A 7,374-nucleotide genomic window follows, 5' to 3' on the forward strand; every position below is an offset into this window, starting at 1 on the left:
AATTATTGTTCTCTATTTAATTTTTCCTACTTACTAAATTATTTCCTTCTTATTTTTTTGGATTTGCTCTGTTGTTTTGTCCATCATCAGGAACTAAATTGTTAGATTGTGGGCGTTTGTTTTTTTATTTTTATTTTTTGAGACAGAGTCTCTGTTGCCCTGGCTACTGTGCTGTGGTGTCATCATAGCTCACAATAACCTCCAACCTTAGGCTGAAGTGATCGGTTTGTTTGTTTGTTTGTTTGTTTGGTTGGTTTTTTGAGACAAAGTCTGATTTTATTATCCCAGGTACAGTGCCATGTTGTCATAGCTCATAGTAACCTCAAACTCTTGGGCTTCAGTGATTCTTTTGCATCAGCCTTCCAAGTAGCTGGGACTACAGGTGCCCACCACAATGCCCAGCTATTTTTAGAGGCGAGGTCTTGCTCTAGCTCGGGCGATCTGTCTGCCTCCGTCTGTTCTATTTTTATTTTTTATTTTTTTAGACAGAGTTTTAGTATGTCACCCTCGGTAGAATGCTGTGAGGGCACAGCTCACAGCAACCTCCAACTCCTGGGCTTAGGCAATTCTCTTGCCTCAGTCCCCCGAGTAGCTGAGACAACAGGTACCTGCCACAAATGCCTGGCTATTTTTTTTGTTGCAGTTTGGCCAGGGCCAGGTTCGAACTTGCCACCCTCAGTATATGGGGCTGGCACCCTACTCACTGAGCCACAGGCACCACCCAAAACTTGAAATTTTTGTAGGACAAAGATACCAACCAAATTAAAAATAAAACAGCAGGCTTGGCCTGGCGCCCATAGCTCTGTGGTTAGGGCAGTAGCCACATGCACCTGGGTTGGTGGGTTCTCTGGCCTGGGCCTGCTAAACAACAATGACAACTGCAACAAAAATATAGCCAGCCTTTGTGGCAGGCACCTGTACTCCCAGCTACTTGGGAGGCTGAAGCCAGAGAATTGCATAAGCCCAAGAGTTTGAGGTTGCTGTGAGCTGTGACGCCATGACATTCTACCGAGGGGGACATAGTGAGACTCTGTCCCACACAAAACAAAAAACAAACAAAAAGAAAAACCCAGTAGGCTTGCAGAAGATATTTGTAATGTGTATCTGAATTGTTAACTAGAATATGTTAACATTCTATGGTTCAGTAAGATAAAAATGCCGTAGAAAAATGGCCAAGGGCATATATAGTCAATTCATAGGGGAATGTTAATGACCAGTAAGTATATGAAAAGATGTTTGTTAATTTTTTTTTTTTTGAGACAAGAGTCTCACTTTGTTGCTCTTGGTAGAGTGCCGTAGCATCATAGCTCATAGTAACCTCAAACTCTTGGACTCAAGTGATACTCTTGCCTCAGCCTCCCAAGTAGCTGGGACTACTGGTGCCTGCCACAGCGCCTGGCTATTTTTAGAGAGAAGGTCTCACTCTGGCTCAGGCTGGTCTCGAACCTGTGAGCTTATTAGGCAATTCACCTGCCTTGGCCTTGCAGGGTGCTGGGATTACAGGTCTGAGCCACTGTGCGTGGCCACAAAAATGTTTATTTTTAATACTTATTAAATACATATAAATTAATACAACAGTAAAAATTTTGTTTTCACCCAGCAGATCTCAGAAAGTTTAAGTCTGATTATAGCTTGTATTGACAAGAGTGTGGGGAAAATGGGAACTCTAATATACCACTGTATTTCTACAGCCATGTACTTATTCTGTGACCTAGAAATTATATACTCTAGCATACATGTCAAAGAAAGTGCACAGATAATATTTTTTTTTACAGCCTCATCTTGTGACAGTGAGAAATAGAAACACTTCTGAATACCAGTAGATAATTTGATGAATAAAACAGGGTAAATGCATGCACTGGAATACTTTGTAGCATTAAAAAAAACAGCTGTAATTACTAACACCAAAATGGATAGAATATGAATCTTGAATGAGAAAAGTACATTTTAGAATGCTCTTTAAGGCGTAATGCCATTTATGTATCCAAAGCACCTAAAGTAATACTGTGTATCACTCGGGGATGTGCACACAAAAACATAGGTAAATGTGCACAGAAGTAAAAGTGTAAAAAATGTATTGGGAGAATTACACACTAAACTCATGATAATGATTTCTTTGGAGAGATGGAATGGTGAATGGGGACTTGGGGATAATACTCAAAGATGTTATCTTCATCTGTTATGTGTTATTTCATAGGGGAATAAGCAGCCTTACAGTATAAAGGAGAAGATGTTAAAAATTATAGGTTGTGGGTTGGAAGGAATGTGGTTATTTGTTTCATTATCTTTAGTAATTTACTGTATGTTATAAATCCCCCCCAAAATTGTATTAAGAGATGAGGTCCTAAACTGGGAACATAGATGACTTAGATTTCTACCCTGGGAAGATGGTGATGTTATTGCTAGACCTATAGCTTGTTAAAAAAAAAAAAAGTCAAAATTGGATATGCTGGTTTTCAAACCAGTATGGAAATAATATTACCCTACGTGAGGGTAGATAATACCATTTGGAGAGAGTAGAGAATGAATAGAGAGATGGCTGAGGACCGCACTTTGGGTGAGTAGTCATATTTAAGGGCTGTGTAGACGTGGGAAAAGGCAACTGAAAAGAAACAAACAGGAAGGAACAGTTAGACAGTTTACCATTATGAAAATCAAATGAAGGGGAGGATTTTAGTAAGGGATTAGTTAACAATGTCGTTTGTTTGGAGAAGCAGAGTCAGATGAAGACTGAGGGGCAGGGTGCAGTGGCTCACGCCTGTAATCCTAGCACCCTTGGAGTCCAAGGCGGGTGGATTGCCTGAGCTCATGGGTTTGAGACCAGCCCGAGCCAGAGCGAGACCCCATCTCTAAAGATAGTCTGGCATTGTGGCAGGCATGTATAGTCCCAGCTATCTAAATGGGAGGCTGAGGCAAGAGAATCACTTGAGCCCAAGAGTTTAAGGTTGCTGTGAGCTACAATGTTAGAGCACTCCACTGGGGCGACAAAGTAAGACTCTGTCTCCAAAAAAAAAAAAGACTGAGAGGAAGACAATTAAAAGCTCAGTGTTGACCTCTGAAGACATTTTCAGTGGATAGGGTGCATAAGATGTTGTTAGGAAGAAATTAGTTAATCTAACTAGTCCTCTTGGAATTAAGTAACATGTCTGATATATTTTAGTTTAAAATTCCATTGTAAATTTTGCATAAACATGTTAAGCAAGAAAAAAAAAACATGCTAAACAAGAATCATGTGTTAGCCTTTTTAAAGTTTTTCCAGAATTGCAAAAATGCTTTTTAGTGTATTCAAGATACTACACATTCTCTGATGATAATAAAAGAACCTAGACTCTTGAAATCAGTTGTCATAGATGTTACTTGAAATATAGAGATCATTAACTCACTTTGCAGAGAGTCATGCACATGTGGGTGCTTAATAAATGCTATTTAAAACAGTTACCTAACATCCATTAGGAAAAAGTAGCTGCAATAATTAATTGACAGTCTTCCAAGAGTGGTTTCTAAGAATTGGAAGGAGTGGCTTGTCTATTATAAGTCACAAAGTGAAGAATCAGGAGTCTTGCCCAGGGAAAACTTAAATGAAATGAAAAAACATGAACCTCAGTCAAATCACACCTAAGCTAAGCTAAGTATGTATAAAAAAGTAGTACTTGCTCATCATAGGATTTTCCTGGTCTGTGCCCTAAAACAAGTGCTATTATTGGCACTCATTATTATTATTATTATTAGATAACTCCTATTAGCCGTTTAATAGGAGAAGATAGAATAACTTTGCAGAATCATGGACTGCTTTCAGAATCCAAAAATAGCCATAGCCTTCTCAGTAAAAAGCACATTTCACTAACACAATTTTGCCTTTGTGGACCTCTAATAAAAACTCACATAGCTGTCTCAGTGCCTATAGTTCAGCGGCTAGAGCACCAGCCACATACACCAGAGCTGGTGGGTTCCAATCTAGCCTGGGCTTGCGAAACAATGATAACTACAACCAAAAAATAGCTGGGCATTGTGATGGGTCCCAGCTACTTGGGAGGCTGAGGCAAGAGAATTCCTTAAGCCCAAGAGTTTGAGGTTGCTGTGAGCTGTGATGCCATGGTACTTTACCCAGGGTGACAGCTTAAGACTCTGTCTCAAAAAAAAAAAAAAAAAATTCAGGGCAGTGCCTTTGGCTTACTGGGTAGGGCGCCGGCCCCATATACCAATGGTGGCAGGTTTGAACCCGGCCCCAGCCAAACTGCAACAAAAAATAGCTGGGCGTTGTGACAGGCACCTGTAGTCCCAGCTACCCATGAGGCTGAGGCAAAGAGAATCACCTAAGCCCAGGAGATGGAGGTTGCTGTGAGCTGTGATGCCACAGCACTCTACCGAGGGCGACACTAAGACTCTGTCTCAAAAAAAAAAAGGGCGGTGCCTGTGGCTTAGTGAGTAGGGCACTGGCCCCGGCCAAACTGCAACAAAAATATAGTTAGGCGTTGTGGTGAGTGCCTGTAGTCCCAGCTACTTGGGAGGCTGAGGCAAGAGAATCACCTAAGCCCAGGAGTTGGAAGTTGCTATGAGCTGTGACATCACAGCACTCTACCGAGGGCAATAAAGTGAGACTCTGTCTCTTAAAAAAAAAATTTACATAGCTCAATGGGTAGGGTGGCGGCCACCCATACACCGAGGCTGGAGGGTTCAAACCCAGCCTGGGCCAGGTAAAACAACAATGACAACTGCAGCAACAACAGAAAAAATAGCTAGGTGTTGTAGCGGGCACCTATAGTCTCAGATACTTGGGAGGCTGAGGCAAGAGACTCACTTGAGCCCAAGAGTTTGAGGTTGCTGTGAGTTTTGACGCCATAGCATTCTACACTAGGGCGCCAACTTGAAAAAAAAAATCACACGGTAGCTGGGCTTAGTCGCACGCACCTATAACGAAGCTAGTTGGGCAGCTTAGGTGGGAGGATTTCTTAAGCCCAGGAGTTTGAGACCAGCCTGGGCAACAGAATGAGACCTGTGTCTTAAAAAAAACCAAACCAAAAAACCCACAAAAAATGAAAAGAATTAGCTGGGTGTGGTGGCACATATCTATAGTTTCAGGTGCTCAGAAGTCTGAGGTGGTGGGAGGATTGCTTGAGCCTAGGAGTTTGAGGCTTCAGTGAACAATGATTGATGGTACCACTGCACTGCAGCCTAGGTGACAGGGTGATACCCTTCTCTTAAAAAAAATTATGGCTTATGATGGCTTTTATGTATATCAATCATTTAACTTTATGGATGGTAGTCTAATGTAGCATATATCCCTTATTATTTAATGTCATGTATAAAGAGTTTTGCCTCTAAGATTTTCACTCTTGGTGGGAAGTTCCTTGTGAATTGAGAAGGCTTTATTTTTTTGTTTCTTAATCTAGGGCTAACAGTAGTAGGCACCTACAGCAGAAACTTGCTCAAAATAAGTGCTGGATAATTATCTGTTGAATAAATGGATGAATTTGTTACTATAGGTTCACACATCTTCATTTTAACAATATTTTGTTCAAACTGATTATTAATTAAAAGAAATCATTAGGCTTGGCGCCCATAGCGCAGTGGTTACAGTGCCAGCCACATTCACTGAGGATGGCAGGTTTGAACCCGGCCTGGGCTAGCTAAACAATAACAGCTGCAACAAAAAAATAGCTGCACGTTGTAGCAGGTGGCTGTGGTCCCAGCTGTTTGGGAGGCTGAGGCAAGAGAACTGCTTAAGCCCCAAGAATTTGAGGTTGCTATGAGCTCTGAAGTCTACCAAAGTTGACAAAGTCAGACTCTGTCTCAAAAACAAACAAACAAAAAACCCAAATCAGTAATGTAAAAACTTCAAATAAACATTTAAACAGTAGTACAAAACATAAAATAATTTATCTTTTCTGGCCAGGAAAGGTGGCTTGTGCCTGTAATCCTAGCATTCTGGGAGGCAGAGGCAGGAGGATTTCTTGAGCTCATGAGTTTGATACCAGCTTGAGTGAGAACCTTTCTCTACTAAAAATAGAAAAATTAGGGTGACTCCTGTGGCTCACTGGGTGGGGCGCCAGCCCCATATACTGAGGGTGGTGGGTTTGACTAGGCCCCAGCCAAACTACAACAACAACAAAATAAAAATAGAAAAATTACGTGGGTGTTGTGGCAGGTACCTGTAATCACTTGAGTCCAGGAGTTTGGGGTTGTTGTGAGCCAGGCTGATGCCATGGCACTCTAGCCTGGGCAACAGAGTGGTACTCTGTCTCTCTCTCTCTCTTCTTTTTTTTTAAATTGAGACAGTCTCACTTTGTCACCCTCCGTAGAATGCTGTAGCATCACAGCTCACAGCAACCTCAAACTCTTGGGCTTAAGTGATTCTCTTGCCTCAGCCTCCCAAGTAGCTGGGACTAACGGTGCCCACCACAATGCCTGGCTATTTTTTGGTTGGCTGTTTTTTGGTTGCAGTTGTCATTGTTTAATAGGCCTGGGCCAGGTTCGAACCCAGCAGCCTTGGTGCATGTGGCCAGAACCTGACCCCCTGATCCACGGGCACCATCCAGACATATTTTTTCTTAAACATTATTTTTCTTGACCCCTTTTTTCTCCTAAACATGCCCAGCATATGGGTATAAATTTCATTGTTCGTTAGTTTAGTTGTATGAGAAAAGTTTCCAATATTTGACCTCCTCCTATTGTTCTTCACAATTCACAGCTCAGAATTTTTTTTTTCATTTTGTCTTTTAATTTCTCAGAAAGACATTACCCATTTCTTTACCTTTCACACTAAAAAGCAAAACATCAACCAATTTGTAGGTTACAATATATAAATAGTGGTTAGATGGATTTAACTTTTCATTTATTTTATAACTTCCTAAGTAGACTGTTCTGTAGGATTTTTGACCTTGAAGTCTTACTGTGTGACCTTCGTTAAATTGTTTAACTTCTTGAGGCCTCAGTTTCCTGACATGTGAAATAGGGCATTGAACTAATTCAGTAGTTCTCAAATAACTGTCATTCCTGGTCTAGGAACTATTGTTACTAAAATAGGAAACTGTCATAGAATGTACCCTCCCTTTTATTCCTACCCACAGTTTTTCTTTTAAAGCTCTAAAGCCTGTTGCCCTTTGTTTGTATTAGAATAAGGTAGCAGATGTATACCATACTGATAAAGCACACATTATATATTTGAGTTTAAAAACTATATGTAATTAATGGTAGTCAAGGAAAAAAAGTCATCATATTCAGGTTATTTTTTGAAAACCTCTAGATGATGTAATCATTAACATTTTATGATTCTGTATACCAGATACAAAGAAAATGCAAATGAAATAATCAGAGTGATCTAAAAATAAAAACATTAAACACCTACATGGTGGCTGGGCTCAGTGGTTCACTCTT

Source organism: Otolemur garnettii, unplaced genomic scaffold, assembly GCF_000181295.1.
Source record: "Otolemur garnettii isolate 467f Iridium unplaced genomic scaffold, OtoGar3 scaffold00169, whole genome shotgun sequence".
Taxonomy (NCBI): domain Eukaryota; kingdom Metazoa; phylum Chordata; class Mammalia; order Primates; family Galagidae; genus Otolemur; species Otolemur garnettii.